The sequence below is a fragment of the Gossypium hirsutum genome, chromosome D01 (genome assembly GCF_007990345.1).
Source record: "Gossypium hirsutum isolate 1008001.06 chromosome D01, Gossypium_hirsutum_v2.1, whole genome shotgun sequence".
Taxonomy (NCBI): Eukaryota; Viridiplantae; Streptophyta; class Magnoliopsida; order Malvales; family Malvaceae; genus Gossypium; species Gossypium hirsutum.
Genome location: NC_053437.1, coordinates 56,839,512 through 56,858,191, shown reverse-complemented (window position 1 = coordinate 56,858,191; position 18,680 = coordinate 56,839,512). Strand labels below are relative to the sequence as shown.

Sequence of the window (18,680 nt, the reverse complement as noted above, 5' to 3'; positions counted from 1 at the left end):
GAGGAATCCAGACATATATGGCATAACTCCTAATTATCTCTGGTTAATTTATAATGAATTTCCAAAGTCGGAACAGGGAATCCAGAAACCGTTCTGGTCCTGTCTCACGAGAACCTGAATATCTCTTAACATACTGTCCATATGATCATTTCGTTACTTTCCTATGAAAATAGATTCATCAAGTTTCGTTTACATAATTTATTCACTATTTAATTCCAATCCTACTATTTTTAGTGATTTTCCAAATCTACATCACTGCTGCTGCCAGCATCTGCCTTTAAGGTAGACTTTACCTATTTCATAGTTTCCATGATTCAACTAGCCCTTTTTGCATAAATAGCACAAATCATGATAGCGATTAACCATTCCATACCAAATGATTATAACATTATGCTCGAACATATATAAGCCATTTTCGCATGGCTATATACATTAACCAAAATATTCTTCCGCCACTAGTCTATTTTATGCATGCCATAAGACAATCCGAAACATAGCAGTACCAAACAGTGGATAGTGATAGTGTGACTAGTTGCTGACGATCCCCGAGCCTGTAGCTTCGCAATGAGATCTATAAAACAGAGGAAACAGAGTAAACGGAGTAAGCATTACAATGCTTAGTAAGTTTTAAGCAGTGGCAATAGATAACAAACAAATTATAACCTAGTTGTTCGTATTTTTATTTCACTCTTCCGTCGGGCATACTATCCCTTTTCCGAATACGCACATCTCATCATATACAATAGGCAGATAAACTTTCACATAAAAGTGAGCTCATGTGACATAGATATATCGTATGATTTCACATCACCCCTCACACTGATCCGATGTCACATAATCATAAGAATAGTCTCATAGATTGCTCTCGTATGCATCACATAACTACCTTATGATTTAGTGCAAATCAAGCTCACATATAAACTTGGAGTACATACCTGTTTAACCTTTCGCATTGAATATATTTATAAGCAATTCTTATTACGAAATCTCACCCGGACATAATCTCCACACGAAGTTATCGGGTCTTACCCGGACAAAATCCCCACACGTAGTCATCGGGTCCTTAGAACTCGGATATAGTACGAGCACGAAGCTTAGGGACATTAATCAGTGATAATATTCTCGCATAAAGCCTGCGGGGTTTTAACCCGGATATAGTACTGACACAAATGCCCTTCGGGACTTATCACATTTATGCACTTTCACATCCATCACATTGGCCACTCGGCCCTGTCACATATAAACACTTTCACATTCATCACATCGGCCATTAAGCCTTATCACGCATATACACTTTCACATTCATCACATCGGCCATTAAGCCTTATCACATATATATACACTTTCACATTCATCACATCGGCTATTAGGCCTTATCACACATATACACTTTCACATTCATCACATCGGCCATTAAGCCTTATCACATATATATACACTTTCACATTCATCACATCGGCTATTAGGCCTTATCACACATATACACTTTCACATTCATCACATCGGCCATTAAGCCCTATTCACATATATACACTTTCACATTCATCACATCGGCCATTAGGCCTTATCACACATATACACTTTCACATTCATCACATCGGCCATTAAGCCTTATCACATATTTATACACTTTCACATTCATCACATCGGCTATTAGGCCTTATCACACATATACACTTTCACATTCATCACATCGGCCATTAAGCCCTATTCACATATATACACTTTCACATTCATCACATCGGCCATTAGGCCTTATCACATATATATACACTTTCACATTCATCACATCGGCCATTAGGCCTTATCACAATTTAGAATTCACATATGGGTTTAATCAATAGCTTATAAGCAACTAAAACAAGTTTATCAAGGTTTACAACACAATCTCAAATTCAGCACAAGCTGTTTTTCCTGAGCAATAGTCACTAAATTATTTATAACTGGAGCTACAAAACTCCAAATCACTTTCCGTAAATTTTTCATGAATATAGACTCGTATGTCTTCCATCCATAAAACTTCCAGAATTTTAGGTTTGGCCAATCAATACCAGATTTTTCTTAAAGTTTCCCCTGTTTCACTGCTTGACTAATCTGACCACTCTTCACTACGAATCAAATTTCTCATTATCAGAAATTCCTTTGCTTGCACGGTTTCTTTTATAAGAAACTAGACTCATTAAGCTTTAATTTCATGTCTCATTCAGCCTCTAATTCAAATCCATGAATTTATGGTGATTTTCTAAATTCATGTTACTGCTGCTGTCCTGAGCAGGTTTATCACAATTTTACTCTTCTGACATATCCTTTCAGCACTTCATAATATCATATCCATTTGGCAACATATCATATCAATAACTTACCTATACTTCATAATAACCATTAGGCTATATGCATAAAGATTTACAATAGAGTTATGATTCTTTTAATATGTGCTTAACATATCATACTCAATCACATTATAGGCTTTAATACTTAAAACTTACCTCGGATATTTTGAATAGTTATGGATAGACGACTCCATTGCTTTCTCTTTTCCCCTATCTGATTTCGACACTTTCTGCTCTTGAGCTTGATTTAAAACAAATAGATTTATTCAATTACTTATCAATTAAGCAATTTAATTTAATACATATATATCATATATTTAAGGTACAAATGACCTTACTAACTAGCTATTTAAACATCATACATATGCCCTACTCATACAAAATCGAATATATTACTAGGCTACACTCAACAATTACATTTATCCCCATATAATAGATTAAAACTATCAAGGGACATTTTACTAACTTATTACCTTGCATATTTGAATTTAATAAACTAATTTACTAAATTAATGAATAATAAATTTTAACTTAACAATTTCATAACCACACATGATTATCATATCTACCAATTTGGCCGAATACTTATAAGATTAGCATTTTGCAAGTTTTCAAATCACTTCCAGAGCCAAATATCATTATAAATTAAGATATACTTTCACACATCTATACAAGTTTACAAAACCACATTTAACTTCATATATCATCATCACTTATTTAGTAGAATATGCAAGATCAAACATATCTTTACAAATATATATTTATTTATATATACATATGTGGTCGAAATTACAAGTTCAATTGGAACACTCCATAAATATTTACCTATATAACCGGATATACCAAATTCATTATATCATTACATAGGTACATATCTATAAGACCGAATATATAAGGCTCAATATATCATCACATATGGCCGAATATTACTAAACTCAAGCCACCATATTTTTACCCCTTAAGTCACACCCAAAAATCACATTCGGCACTTCTCTTCCAAAATTTTTCCAAGTCTTCAAATTCACTTACAAGCTCATTTATATAACATATGAAACATTTAACAATTATTTTATCAATAAAATAGCATGACCGATTACCTATTTCTCTCCCTAAATCCAAATTCGGCATATTGAACAACCCAAATGCTAACCTATCCAAGTTCGGCATATTCAACAACCCAAATGCTAACCTCAACGTTTAAGTTAAAATAACAAGTAACTTAACACATCCAACATAATTTTCCAAGCTAATGACATCAAAGCTTCAACTAAAATTTCAAGCTTCTTAGCCAAATTTCAAACTTCCAAATAGCCTAAATTTAATCCATGGAATAGGTAGAATTCAAACAAATCATCCAAATTATGCATACATTTCTAAAGGTGGCATTAAACATATCTTCTTCTAGCAATCACCATAGCCGAAACTCGAACAAAAAATTTTATTCTTTTTCCTTTCAAGTTTCGACAATGGAGGAACAAGATGAATTACTTTGGTTTCTCCTCCCACTAACCAATTTCCCCCATGGCCAAATGCTCAAGACACCATGAAACTAAAAATTTTGTCATGGGCTATGTAATGAACTTAATACCTAACTCAAAATATGCTAAAAAAAATCCATAAGCTAACATGAATCTCTCACCTTATTCATGACTTAGAATTGCCGAATGGTTGCTCCCTCTCTCCCTCTTAGAATCGGCCAAGAAGAAACAAGAATAAAGACTTGTTTCTTTCACCCCTTTCCTTCCTTTCTTTACTTTATTTCTAACCTTTTATTTTATTCCCTCCTCCATACTAATATGGCACCTAGTTAATTAAAGTTAATATAAAATTCACACTTGACTATACAATTTGTAGCATGGCCGGCCACTACCTATAGTTTGGCTAATTTGACATGCAAGGACAAGAACTTTCCCACATATACTAATAGGCCACTTTAGCACTTGCCTAGCATATCTCTAAATTGTCTCACATAAGTCCCTACTAATAATTTTCACATACACTGACCAAATTGAAGTATGAAACTATCACACAAGCATTTACTCACATCATAAACACAGAATATAACCTTTAATTATTTATAAGACTCGGTTTCGTGGTCCCGAAACCACTTTCCAACTAGGGTCACTTTAGGGATGTCACATACAGAGTATAGTAGACGAGCAAGAGGACGTTATCATTATTATTGAGGAGATGGGTGATAATCAGAATAATCAGCTAGCTCTTGCAGTTGCGGCAAATCCTGCAAATCCAAATCCCGCCCTTCGTACTATGTACCATTATGCCAAACCCACTCTAACTGGGGCTAAATCAAGTACTGTGAGACCCACTATTGCTACAAATAATTTAAAATTGAAGCCGAACACTATTCAGATGATACAATAATTTGTTCAGTTTGATGGTTTGCAAGACGATGATCCCAATACTCATTTGGCTAACTTTCTGGAAGTCTGTGATACTTTCAAGATTAATGTCATTTCTAATGATGCCATTCGCCTACGGTTGTTTCCCTTCTCATTGAGGAACAAAGCTAAACAGTGGTTGAATTCTTTACCATGAAGTTCTATCATTACATGGGAGCAAATGATCGAGAAATTCCTATTGAAGTACTTCCCACCGCTAAGTCGGCCAAGTTGAGGAATGATATATCTTTCTTCGTTCAGATCAACTTAGAGACCATATATGGTGCATGGAAGAGGTATAATGATTTATTGAGACGGTGCCCTCACCATGGGTTACCTTTATGATTACAGATTTAAACCTTCTATAACGGTTTGAATCCCTCAACTAGGTAATTGATCGATGCAGCAACCGGTGGTACATTGAACAACAAAACACCTGAAGCGGCTTATGAGTTTATAGAGGAGATGACACTGGACAATTATTAGTGATAAGTCATGAGGACAAAGCCAAAGAAATCAGCTGGTGTTTTCAATTTAGATGCAGTCACCAGTTATCGAATCAGGTAGAATTGTTAAATAAGAAAATTGATGGTTTATGTGTTTCTATGCAGGTACAACCGATGATGCAATGCAACACAAATAGAGAGGGAATGAACAATCCAGATTATTTACCCTACAATCCTAACACAGAGAACAAACAAATCAATTATATGGGTAATAATCTTAGGCATCAAAATAATCCTTATAGTAACACTTATAATGCAGGTTGGAGGAATCATCCCAATCAGAGAGCACAACCTCCTCTAGGTTTTCAACAACCACCTTACCAGCAAGAGAAGAAGCCGAATCTTGAGGAGATGTTAACGAAGTTTATTTCGGTGTCGAAAACTCGTTTTCAGAACACTGAAACAACACTTAAAAATTAGCAAGCGTTAATTCAAGGGCTCGAGAACCAAATAGGTCAGCTTGCTACGGTAATATCAGAAAGACCACAAGGTAGCTTGCTTAGCAATACCAAAACTAACCTGAGGGAACAGCTTCATGCAATTACTATTGCAGATGAAGAAGGGTTAGTTGAATCTGAATCAGGACTGAGGCAAGAAAGTGTGGTAAGTGAAGGTAAGGTTGAGGTAAGCCAGAATGAACAAAAACTGGTTTGTAAGGAATATAAACCTCGAGTGCCATTTCCTAACACGACGAAGAGAGATCACTTGAATGAACAATTTGGTAAATTTTTTAAACCTTTAAAAAAATTACATATTAACTTACCGTTTATTGAAGCTCTTTTGCAGATACCCAATTTCATTAAATTTTTAAAGGAGCCTTTGGCGAACAAGAGGAAGTTAGATGATTCGTTGCACGTGGAGCTAAATGCAGTTTGCTCAGCCATTTTGCAAAATAAACTACCCAACAAATTGAAAGATCCAGGGAGTTTTACTATTCCATATTTAATTGGTAGTTTGAATATTAATAATGCTTTGGCTAATTTAGGGGCGAGTATTAATGTCATGCCCTATAAAATGTTTAAACAATTAGGTCTTGGGAAACCCAAACAAACTAGGATGACTTTTCTATTAGCAGATAGAACCATTAGATTTTCTAGGGGTATTATTGAAGATGTTCTTGTAAAAAGTGATAAATTCATATTCCACTTGTGTAACGCCCCAAAATTCAAGTATTTAATTTTTGTATGTTTTGGCAAAAATTGCTTGTTTGCTTTATTGGCTAAGTGTTTTGGGTGTGTTTGGGTTCAAGTCTTGGCTTTTGCAGAATTTTTAGTTTTTATCTTAATTGAATCTGGACACTGGCACATAGGCTTTATAAATATTAATGCTTGTTTTATGACAAAAAGAGCCTATTGGTCCAGTGGTAGGTGGCGTGTGAAGTACTCTTAAGGTCTGAGGTTCGAGTTCTGTGCTGTACTGTAGAGTGTTTATTTTTACCACCTGTGCAGTGAGGTGGTGGAGTTTGACCGAAATGCTGTGGAATTTGAATACATGTGTGAATCATGGAGAGAATAGTGGGATTGTGATTGGGTGGAGTGAATCAAGGAGGGATAAGGGGAGAGATTTTAGGAGAAAATCAAGGAGTTGTTTTGTGAGGAGTGTTGTGTCGTTTGAGGTAAGTCAAGCATTGAGAATTCGGCTGGGGGAGGGTGTTTGTGCCGAATTTGATCATTGTTCACGTAAGGTTATCGGTTTTGGTTTATTTTGGAGTTTTTTTCTCAGTTTGTTTCGATTTCTGTGAGTTTTAGGTTTCACGTTTTAGTTTTGGTGTAGAATTTTGCCAAGTTCTGGGAGTTGCTCTCGGGCTTGCTCATTTATTTCATTTTATTCACTTTAGTTTTCTTTTTCTTTCGTTTTTGTTTGTTGTAGCCAAATTCCATCTTTTTCGAATCCCTTTTCTCTTCCCTCTTCTCTTCTCTTCTCTGCTGAGCCGAATCACTTTTCTCTTCTCTTCTTTTTCTTTGGCCGAATGTCCTTCTCACTCTGTCTTTGATTTCTATCTCTTAGTATTTAACTTTGTGATCTAGAGCTATTTGTTTTTCCCTTATTGATTGTGGTTCAGCCGATTGTCGCAATTCCATTATCTGACAATTCGAGTTCCTCAAGGAGAGAAGGAATATTCAAGTGTTTTTAAGCCGTCGAAACCTTCCTCTTGTTGGAGCGCCGACACCCCTACGGCGCAGCAGAAAAATTTAATAATCGGCGACCCTAACCACGGATCCATGTGTGAGGAACGAATCGGGGTGAAAAGGGTTACGAAGTTACCTAATGTTTGTTCTGGTAGACAGCAACTTCTCAACAATGTGTAGTCTGATCTACAATCGAACCAAGCCGCAATCTATCGAGACTCCGACCTCTACGTAATTCACCCAGTTGACTACGAACGGAAGAAATCCCCAAAACGGTTGTGAAAGTAATTTTTCTTTGACGGCTGCTAGACAAAAACAAAGAAAAACGGGATTCTTATATCCTATTATTTTAGGGTTTTTAGGAATTAAATAAATATAATAATATTTTAAACCGAAAATTATAATTACATTAATTATAATATAATTTCGATAAACCATATATTTATTTGAATTCATATGCTAACCAAATTCATGTCCTCATTATGTGTACAACAAACTTGTACATAATGTGTTGGAAATTTGATTACCGAATTAAATTAATTCTATAATTAATTTAATTCAAGCGAAACCCAAAAATAATATCAACTATGGTTTATTCCGTTCATTTCAACTATAGGGTGTGACCCTATAGGTTCCTGTAACGTTAGCAGTAATACTAGAACGATTTCAATGTTACAAACAATGAGTGGCATCTAGCAATGCATCATTGCTACCTAAGTCACAAGAGATCATGATTCGACATAATCTTTTTTTTTTATGATTAACCTTTTATGCAATAATCCTTAAGTCCTTTATCTCTGGATTGGACACAAGTCATGGAATAGTCACACTTGTATAGTCTATTCCATGTTCCTTGATACCTTAAGCAGACTACAATATACAAATAAATAGGACATCTCATATCAACTTATTTGAGCATGGCCATCATTTCTAGTCTCATTTAATCAAGTGGCCCAAGATATTACTCCCATTATGTAGGAGAGACTTATTCTATATCGACCAACCATATCCCTTTACATCGATTGTGGTATATCCAACATCAGCCTTTATAGAACAACCAGTTACGGTGTACGTTTGACTGTATCAAAATATACTACTCACGATGTTGGGATTATGATGATCTCAAGTCTGAGGATCATATACATATTAATCACTATGAGTAATGTCGTGACAATTACATAATAATCCAGGAAACATACTCATAATGGGTCAATCCAATATGTTGTTCTCTAACACACATATTCATGCATCGATTCTAACATTCCATATCAATGATAACTCTTTATCATCAATCAACTGCATGTTAGTCTTAATGCATTATCGTTTTCCTATCTAACAATAATACTTGACTAAGGATCTTTTAAGAATAATCATATTATTCTTAGGACATTATTATAAAACAATTTATTTATACACACAGAAAAGAAACTGAAATAATAATGGTAACGCCTTATATTAATAAACATGATAAATCAAGTATGTTATTACAACCATCCCATGATTGATCTTTGGGCATACTCTAACACCTCTCGTCACACGAACATAGGTAAGTATGTAGTTTAGTATTCCAATGTGAAGGCCAAGTTCTTTCTTTGGGTCTGTAAGTTACCATGTGTGGTTTTAAATCACATGATTATGTGATACTGTTTAATGAAGTCTGTTGTGATGCAGATATCTGTCAAAAAGACTTTTGTCAGCCTTCATCGGTGGTATAAGTGGGCTAAGCCACTTTTGTCAATCAAGGCAAGTATTAGTTCAATTCTCGTTAAGGTTGCAAAAGACGGAGATTACCCTTTTTTGTTTAGCGACTAATGGAAAACGTGTTTGAATGCAGATTTTGGGTGTTCGTGGATCTTTGTGCGTTTTCATAAACAGGTGTGTAACCACCCCACTATAACCGTAGATCGACAAAAAGCCGAAAAGCCGTAAACATGGTGTTTGAGACCATACGGGCGTGCGAACGCTCGAGTGGTAAGCCCAGCTTGCGATTCGTGGGCAAAATAATCGTAATACCCTTGAAGGGTAAAATAATCGAAATACCCTCGAAGGGTAAAATGATCGAAATAATCCCGAAGGTTAAAATGACTAAAATAACCTCAAAGGGTAAAATAACTGAAACACCCTCGAAGGGTAAAATGACCAAAATACCCTCGAAGGGTAAAATGACTGAAATAACCTCGAAGGGTAAAATGATAGAAATATACTCGAAGGTGAAATTGATCGAAATACCCCTGAAGGGTAATGTGACTGAAATACCCTCGAAAGGTAAAATGACTATAATACCCTCGAAGGGTAAAATGACCAAAATACCCCCGAAGGGTAAAATGACCGAAATACCCTCGAATGGTAAAATAACCGAAGTACCCTCAAAGGGTAAAATGACCGAAATACCCCCAAAGGGTAAAATAACCAAAATACCCCCATAGGGTAAAATGACTGTTATACTCCCAAGAGTTGAAATGAGTGTATGACCGGTTTGCTCTATGTTATATTTATGACTGTTACTGAGTATGACATACTGCATACACGTATGATTTATGAAATGACATACTGCATGGTGTTGGGATTCTGATATAGGGGAAGTATATTGTACTGGTGGCTTTCCCACATATACTATTACTGGCAGCCTTGCTGCGTTACTGTTACTGGCAGCTTTGTTGTGTCATTATTACTGGCAGCTTTGCTGTGATATTGGTGTGTTGGTTAAGTGGGTCGATTTTATCCCCACATGGTGTGTTGGTGGTACGGAGTGGTGTGTTGGCTGGATTGGGATGAGTTGCATTACTGTATTGTATTGATTATTGTATTGTGCTAAGACCCATATACTGTTACTGTAATGGGCTAAGGCCCACATTGTACTGATACTGTATAGGGCTCGGGTCCAGACTGATTTTGCATGTTGCATAGTGATTGTCTAGAAGGGGATTACACATTGAGTTTGGTAAAATCACCCTCTCCTTTTACTGTGCAGGTAATCCTCAGTCATAGGTGATTCAGTGCTGCGAGGGACTCAGATATGGCCACACAATCACTACTTTTCATATTTGCTTTTATTTTGATTTAAATAATAAGTTCGGTTTTGTTTTTGTAATAAGTCCTTTAAGTTGGTTTAAATTTTTAATTGGGCTTTTACTTCTATATTTTAAATTGCTAGTTTAGGAGAAAACAAATTTTAAAATAATTATCGTTTTCAAGGACACGAGTTTAAAACTATAGAATTCAAAAAGCTCTTTCGCGATTTTAGATTAATTGATTAAATTAATATCAGATAACAATACTAAATTTTTGACTAATTGATTTCTCAATTAATAATAAATGGGTTTTTTATAAACTTAGAATTTTTTTTCCACCAACGAGTTTAAATTTTCGAGTGACATATTGATGTGACTCGTCAGATCTGACCGTAACGTCTAGGCCGAGTTTGGGGTGTTACATTTAGTGGTATTAGAGCCAGGTTACAAAAACGCGGATGTGGAATGGGTTTGAAAATATCCGAAATTTTTTGAAAAGCTATTTTGAATTATTTTTGAAGGTTACAAGTGTGGCACACCGAGTCTCCAGCGCTGAATCTATAAGTTTCTATATACCGAAATTTTTTGGAAAGTTATTTTGAATTATTTTTGAAGGTTACATGTGTGGCACACCGAGTCTCCAGCGCCGAATCTATAAGTTTCTATATATTGTAGACTGTTAAACTGAAATATACTGAAAGGTTACTAGTGATAGTAGGACTGTACTGAAACTCTTAAATTAGGGAAAATTGAGACTGTAGGAAAACGAAAACTGTAGGTAGACTCTGGAATTACGAAAACAAACTTTGATTGTTGCTTCTCATAAGACATCTGTTAATAATTACTGGAATTGTTAACTAATGCATAAAACTTCGTAAATAGATTATACGTTATTTGATATGAGCACTAGAGGTACTTAGAGAAGGGGTACTCGAGGCTGTGGTAGAGGCCGAGGGTGTGCTAGGGCTAGGTCTTTGGCATCGGGCCACATGCCTAATATTGGAGCTAGGGAAGCACTAGCTTCACCGGTGACTGAGGCGGGATCATTCGATCGAGCGATTGGGAATGATGCACTATCCCAAGTAATGATTCGTATTCTAGAAATGGTCGTAGGGACTAGTACATGTGCTGTGGGCCGTGGGTGAATTTTAGTATGACTTCAGTCGAATGGAGCAGAAACTTTTAGGGTTATTTCTGGAGTAGCCCCTAATGTGGTTGAATACTGGTTGGAAGCCTTGGAAAGAATAATGGATGATCTTGACTGCACTTCTGACCAAAAGCTAAAAGGTGCAATGTCTTTACTACGAGACGAGGGCTATCAGTGGTGGCTTACTGTGAGAGAGGGTACTCAGGCTGATTGGTTAACGTGGCATTTCTTTAAGTTTGATTTTCAAGGAAAGTATGTGGGCACAAGTTATGTGGACGCTCGAAGAAAAGAATTTTTGTGCTTGACCTAGGGGAATAAGACTGTAGCAGAATATTAGGCACAGTTCCTGCGACTGAGTCAATATGCACGTGGGATAGTGGCAACTGAGTATGAACACTGTGTGTGATTTAAGGATGGCCTCCGGGATGAGTTGCGAGTTCTGATAGCTCCGTAGACGGATCGAGATTTTGCTGCCGTAATTGAAAAGGTGAAAATCACCGAGGATGTAAAGCACTTTGAGCGCCAGAACCCTGAGAAAGATAGGGGCAGGTTTAGGAGGGATTCAGAGCCCTCAAGTTCTTTTGAAAAGCCTAAAAAGAAGGCCAGGTTTGATGGGCCAGTCTGAGCTGGGGTTACTATTGTTAGACTATAGGCTTCTGTTGAATGTGGGAGACATCATCTAGGTGAGTGTTGGAAGAAGATTGGGGTATGTTTCAGATGTGGGTCTAAGGAGCATTAGGTTAAGAATTATCCTCAAAGGCCTACTCAGATGCAAGCTGTAGGTCAGGATTTTGTTCAGCCAGTGAGAGGTGGTTAGCAGCCACCCAGAGGCCGTGGGCAGGTTAGAGGTGGAAATGGTGTGGGCCGAGGTCGTGGAACGTATGACAGAGGGGTTAGAAACAATGAGGCGAGGTAGCCAGCACTGGTCAATACTGCTCGTCGCCGTGAGAATGGTGACGCTCAAGATGTTATAACTGGTATGTTCCCTATTCATAATGTACCTTACACTACTTTAATTGATATAGGGTCTACGCATTCATACATTGCATGCACTGTGTCTGGCACCTTGGGTATCATGTGTGAGAGTACTGTTAATAAGATGACGGTGTTGAGTCCACTGGAACAATCGGTAAGGGTAGACAAGTTGTTTAGAGATGTGCCCCTAGAGGTTCAAGGAGTTATATTTTTAGCGGATTTGATGGAGCTACTGTTTGGTGAATTCGACCTGATTTTAGGGATGGATTGGTTGGTTAAACATCGTGCAAGTTTGGATTGTGTTTCTAAGTGTATAGTATTAAGGACAACTGAGGATAAGGAGGTGACTGTGATTGGGGAGCGAAGGGATTTTTTGTCTAATGTGATGTCTTCTTTAAGGGCCGAAAAACTGGTTCGTAAGGGTTGTGAAGCGTTTCTAGCTTATATTAGTGCATCTGTTTCTGAGGATTCTTCTGTTAGGGATGTCAGAATTGTTAAGGATTTTTTTATGTTTTTCCTAATGAGCTCTCTAGGTTGCCTCCAAGCTGCGAAGCTGAATTTGGAATTGAGCTTTTGCCAGGAACGGCTCTAGTGTCTATCGCCCGTTATAGGATGGATCGGATGAGCTGATGGAGTTTAAAGCTCAAATCCAAGAACTGTTGGATCGAAGATTCATTTGACCTAGTATGTCTCCGTAGGGAGCACCAGTGTTGTTCGTAAAGAAAAAGGATGGGACCATGCGCATGTGTATCGACTATCGATAATGGAATAAACTGACTATCAAGAATAAGTATCATTTGGCGAGGATAGATGATTTATTTGATCAGTTGCAAGGAGCTTTTATTTTCTCCAAAATAGATCATCGTTCTGGTACCATCAGTTGAGAGTTAAGGAGGCTGATGTGTATAAGACTGCGTTTAGGACTCGCTATGGTCATTACGAGTTCCAAGTTATGCCGTTTAGGCTGACGAATGCACTAGCTGCCTTCATGGACCTAATAAACTGAGTATTTTAGCCCTATTTGGATCGGTTCGTGGTGGTATTCATAGACGATATCTTGGTGTATTCGAGAACCGAGGATGAGCATGATGCACATCTCTGAATTGTTCTACAGATTTTAAGGAAGAAACAACTGTATGCTAAGTTTAGCAAGTATGAGTTCTGGCTGCGAGAAGTGACATTTTTGGGCCACGTGGTATCTGCCGAGGGGATTAGGGTTGATCCTTAAAAAATTAAAACTGTACTGGATTGGAAACCACCTAAGACCGTATTTGAGATTCAAAGTTTTCTAGGTCTGGCAATGTATTATAGACGTTTTGTTGAGGGGTTTTCCTTAATTGCCGCACCCTTGACTAAGTTGTTGCGTAAAGGGATACCGTTTAATTGGACTAATAAGCAGCATGAAAGTTTTGAGAAATTGAAGAAAGTTTTGACTGAGGCCTCTCTCTTAATACAACTAGAGTCTGGGAAGGAATTCACTATCTACTGTGATGCATCAAACGTTTGTTTGGGTTGTATGCTGATGCAGGAGGGTAAGGTGATTGCTTATGCGTCTCGTCAACTTATGCCTCATAAGGCGAATTACCCTGCTCATGACTTGGAGTTAGCTGCGGTGGTATTTGCGCTGAAAATTTAGAGGCACTATCTCTACGGTGAGAAGTGTACTATCTACACAGATCACAAGAGTCTTAAGTACCTCCTCACTCAGAAGGAGTTGAATCTTAGGCAGCAAAGATGGATAGAGCTGCTTAAGGACTATGATTGCTCGATTGAATACCATCCCGGTAAGTCTAACGTAGTAGCGAACGCACTGAGCCGTAGGGCTGTATCTGATTTGAGAGCAATGTTTGCTCGTATCAGCTTGTTTGATGATGGCAACTTGTTGGTTGAGTTGCAAGTTAGACCGACGTGGACTGAATAGATTAAGGGTAAACAGTTGTTGGATGAGTCACTGGTTTCTCGTTTCTGACAGGTTGAGAATAGGGAAACTTCGAATTTTGGGTTAAATAATGAAGGAGTACTGTGCTTCCGTGGGAGAGTCTGTGTACCAAGGGATAATGATTTGAGGCTGTCTATACTTTGAGAGGCGCATAGTAGTCCTTATGCTATGCATCCAGGAGGGAATAAAATGTATTGAGATCTTCGTGAGTTTTACTGGTGGCCAGGACTGAAACGTGAATTAACTAATTTTGTGGGTAAGTGTTTAACTTGTCAGCAAGTGAAGGCTGAACATCAGTTACCTTCAGGGTTACTACATCCAGTTAAAATTCCACTTTGGAAGTGGGAGAGAGTAACCATAGATTTTGTGAGTGGGCTTCCCTTAACGACTACTAAGAAGGATTAAGTATGGGTTAATGTAGATCGATTGACGAAATCTGCCCATTTCATACCAGTTCGTACTGATTACTCTGTGCAGAAGTTGGCTAAACTGTATGTGGCTGAGATTGTAAGACTGCATAGGGTACCGATTTCTATTATATAAGATAGAGATCCTCGCTTTACGTATCAGTTTTGGAAGAAATTACATGAGGCTTTGGGTTCTAGACTGGACGTTAGTACTGTGTTTCATCCCCAGATGGATGGTCAATTGGAAAGAGTGATTCAAGTACTGGAAGATATGTTGAGGTGTTGTAGAATAGATTTCTGAGGAAGTTGGGAAGACTATTTCCATTAGCAGAGTTTGCGTATAATAATAGCTACCAGTCCAGTATTCAAATGGCACCGTACGAGGTATTATATGGTCGTAGGTGTCGTACTCCTACTTATTGGATTGAGTTAGGTGAGCGGCGAGTTCTGGGGCCAGAATTAGTTTCTGATACTGAAGTGAAGGTAAAATTGATTCAAGACCGAGTGGGGGATGCATCTGATTGGCAGAAGTCTTACGTTGACCTTAAACGCCGAGAGATTGAGTATTCTGTGAGGAACTACGTTTTCCTCAAGGTCTCCCCATGAAAAAAGATACTGAGGTTTGGATGGAAGGGTAAGCTTAGCCCTAAGTTCATTGGGCCTTATCGTATACTAAAGCGTGTAGGTCCGGTCGCATATCAACTTGAGTTGTCTCCAGAGTTAGACCGGATTCACGATGTGCCCCATTTCTCTATGCTTAGGCGTTATCGCTCTGATCCCACACACATTGTATCGGTTGAGGAGATCGAGGTTAGGCCAGACCTAACCTTCGAGGAGGAGCCAGTGCAGATTTTGGATCGTGAGGTTAAATTATTGAGGAAGAAATCTATTCAATTAGTTAAAGTACTTTGGTGTAATCACAGTTCAAAAGAAGCCTCGAGGGAACCCCAAGAGGCGATACGACAGTAATACCCTCATCTTTTCTGACCAGGTAAATTTCGTGGCCGAAATTTCGTTAAGGGGGTAGAGTTGTAACACCCCAAAATTCAAGTTTTTAATTTTTGTATGTTTTGGCAAAAATTGCTTGTTTGCTTTATTGGCTAAGTGTTTTGGGTGTGTTTGGGTTCAAGTTTTGGCTTTTACAGAATTTTTAGTTTTGCTCTTAAATGAATCTGGACACTGGCACATAGGCTTTATAAATATTAATGCTTGTTTTATGACAAAAAGAGCCTATTGGTCCAGTGGTAGGTGGCGTGTGAAGTACTCTTAAGGTCTGAGGTTCGAGTCCTGTGCTGCACTGTAGAGTGTTTATTTTTACCACCTATGCAGTGAGGTGGTGGAGTTTGACTGAAATGCTATGGAATTTGAATAGAGGAGTGAATCATGGAGAGAATAGTGGGATTGTGATTGGGTGGAGTGAAGCAAGGAGGGATAAGGGAAAAGATTTTAGGAATAAATCAAGGAGTTGTTTTGTGACGAGTGTTGTGTCGTTTGGGGTAAGTCAAGCATTGAGAATTCGGCTGGGTGAGGGTGTTTGTGCCAAATTTGATCATTGTTTATGTAAGGTTATCGGTTTTGGTTTATTTTGGAGTTTTTCTCTCAGTCTGCTTCGATTTTTGTGAGTTTCGGGTTTCACGTTTTAGTTTTGGTGCTGAATTTTGCCAAGTTCTGGGAGTTAATCTCGGGTTTGCTCATTGATTTCATTTTCTTCTCTTTACTTTTCTTTTTCTTTCCTTTTTGTTTGTTTTAGCCGAATTCCATCTTTACCAAATCCTTTTTCTCTTCCCTCTTCTCTTCTCTACTGAGCCGAATCACTTTTCTCTTCTCTTCTTTTTTTTTGGCCGAATGTCCTTCTCACCGTGTCTTTGATTTCTATCTCTTATTATTTAACTTTGTGATCGATAGCTATTTCTTTTTACCTTATTGATTGTGGTTCAGCCGATTGTCGCCATTCCATTCTCTAAAAATTTGAGTTCCTCAAGGAGGGAAAGAATATTCAAGTGTTTTTAAGTCGTCGAAACCTTTCTCTCGTTACGTGAGCATAGGTAAGTATGCAGTTTAGTATTCCAATGTAAAGGCCGAGTTCTTTCTGTGGGTCTGTAAGTTACCGTGTGAGGTTTTAAATCACATGATTATGCGGTACTGTTTAATGAAGTCCGTTGTGATGCAGATATCTATCAAGAAGATTTTTGCCAGCCTTCGTCGGTGGTATAAGTGGGCTAAGCCATTTTTGTCAGTCAAGGCAAGTATTCGTTCAATTCTAGTTAATGTTGCAAAAGAAGGAGATTACCCCTTTTTGTTTATAACCTAATGGAAAACGTGTTTGAATGCAAATTTTGGGTGTTCGTGGATCTTTGTGCGTTTTCACAAACAGGTGTGTAATTTCCCCACTACAACTGTAAATTGGCGAAAAGTCGAAAAGCCGTAAACATGGCATTTGAGACCACACAGGTGTGTGAATGCTCGAGTGGTAAGCCCACCTTGCGATTCGTGGGCAAAATAATCGTAATACCCTCGAAGGGTAAAATGACCGAAATACCCTCAAAAGGTAAAATGACTGAAATACCCCCAAAAGGTAAAATGACTGAAATACTCCTGAAGGGTAAAATGATCGAAACACCTTCGAAGGGTAAAATGACTGAAATACCCCCAAAGGGTAAAATGATCGAAATACCCTCGAAGGGTAAAATGACCGAAATACCCTGAAGGGTAAAATGACCAAAATACCCCCAAAGGGTAAAATGATCGAAATACCCTCGAATGGTAAAATGACCGAAGTACCCTCAAAGGGTAAAATGACCGAAATACCCCCGAAGGGTAAAATGACCAAAATACCCCCATAGGGTAAAATGACTTTTATACTCCCAAGAGATGAAATGAGTGTATGATTGATTTGCTTTATGTTATATATATGACTGTTACTGAGTATGACACTGCATATACGTATGATTTATTACATGACATACTGCATGGGGTTGGGATTCTGATTAGGGGAAGTATACTGTATTAGTGGCTTTGCTCATATACTGTTATTGGTAGCTTTGCTGTGTTACTGTTACTGGCAGCTTTGCTGCGTCATTATTACTGACAGCTTTGCTGCGATATTGGTGTGTTGGCTAAGTGGGTCGATTTTATCCCCACATGGTGTGTTGGTGGTACGAAGTGGTGTGTTGGCTGGATTGAGATGAGTTGCATTACTACATTGTACTGATTACTGTAATGGCTAAGGCCCACACTGTACTGATACTGTATAGGTCTCAGGCCCAGATTGATTCTGCATGTTGCATAGTGATTGTCTAGAAGGGGATTACACATTGAGTTTCGTAAACTCACCCTCTCCTTTAACTGTACAGGTAATCCTCAGCCATAGGCGATTCGGTGCTGCGAGGGACTCGGAGATGGCCACACAATCACTGCTTTTCATATTTTCTTTTATTTTGTTTTAAATAATAAGTTGGGTTTTGTTTTTGTAATAAGGCCTTTAAGTTGGTTTAAAATTTTAATTGGGCATTTACTTCTATATTTTAAATTGCTATTTTAGGAGAAAACGAATTTTAAAATAATTACCGTTTTCAAGAACACGAGTTTAAAACTATAGAATTCAAAAAGCTCTTTCACGATTTTAGACTAATTGATTACATTAATATCAGATAACAAGACAACTGTTACGACTAATTGATTTGTAAATTAATAATAAAGGGGTTTTTTTTATAAGATTAGAAATTTTTTTTCTACCAACGAGGTCAAATTTTCGAGTGATACATTGATGTGACACTTTAGATCCGACCATAACGTCTAGGCCGTGTTTGGGGTGTTACATCTTGATTTTTTTTGTTT

The 18,680-nt window shown here is 37.7% G+C and overlaps 1 non-coding gene across 1 annotated transcript; it reads right to left on the bottom strand.

Annotated features, from left to right (window-relative positions):
- Nucleotides 1-4,957: 4,957 nt before the first annotated feature.
- On the bottom strand, nucleotides 4,958-5,064 carry LOC121214212 (small nucleolar RNA R71). The gene has a single exon (XR_005909798.1). It is a non-coding gene; the product is annotated as a small nucleolar RNA R71 (small nucleolar RNA).
- Nucleotides 5,065-18,680: the final 13,616 nt, after the last annotated feature.